Below are 612 nucleotides of genomic sequence, written 5' to 3'. Positions count from 1 at the left end.
TCCAAATGCTCAGCTGCACAAAGCACTTTGTAGGGACTACTGGCCCCTCTTAGAAGAAAGGTGGATTTTGAAAATGATTTCTGTGCCCCTTTAAGAAGACATGTTTCTTCTTTACTTCCTGTCCTTCAGCCTGTTAGACCCGGTGGTTAAGCCTGTCAGCCTTAACCCTCACCCCACCCTTTAGTATGCTCAGAGTATGGACTGTGAATGGGCTTCCCTGGTGGCTCAGAGGTTAAAGCATCTGCCTCCGATGCGGGAGACCCAGGTTCAATCCCTGGGTTGGGAAGATCCCCTGGAGAAGGAAATGGTAACCCACTCCAGTATTCTTGCCTGGAGAATCCCATGGACAGTCCACGGGGTTGCAAAGAGGCGGACACGACTGAGCGACTTCACTTCACTTCACTTCACTTCATGGACTGTGAACGTTGAGAAGGATGGTTTCATCTATCATCAGTGGCTGCTGCCCTTGGCAGTTTGTGCTAAGTTGCTCAGTAGTGTCCGACTCTTTGCGACCCCATGGATTATAGCCCACCAGGCTCCTCTTCTATGGAGACTCTCCAGGCCAGAATACTAGAGTGGGTTGCCATACCCTCCTCCAGGGGATCTTCCCAA

The 612-nt window shown here is 51.0% G+C and overlaps 1 non-coding gene across 1 annotated transcript; it reads left to right on the top strand.

Moving 5' to 3' along the window:
- Nucleotides 1-214: 214 nt before the first annotated feature.
- TRNAR-CCG (transfer RNA arginine (anticodon CCG)) lies at nt 215-286 on the top strand. Its single transcript has one exon. It is a non-coding gene; the product is annotated as a tRNA-Arg (tRNA).
- Nucleotides 287-612: the final 326 nt, after the last annotated feature.

This window comes from Budorcas taxicolor, chromosome 21, assembly GCF_023091745.1.
Source record: "Budorcas taxicolor isolate Tak-1 chromosome 21, Takin1.1, whole genome shotgun sequence".
NCBI classification, from domain to species: Eukaryota; Metazoa; Chordata; class Mammalia; order Artiodactyla; family Bovidae; genus Budorcas; species Budorcas taxicolor.
The sequence above is the reverse complement of the archived record's forward strand: the minus strand, read 5'-3'. Positions and strand labels throughout refer to the sequence as shown.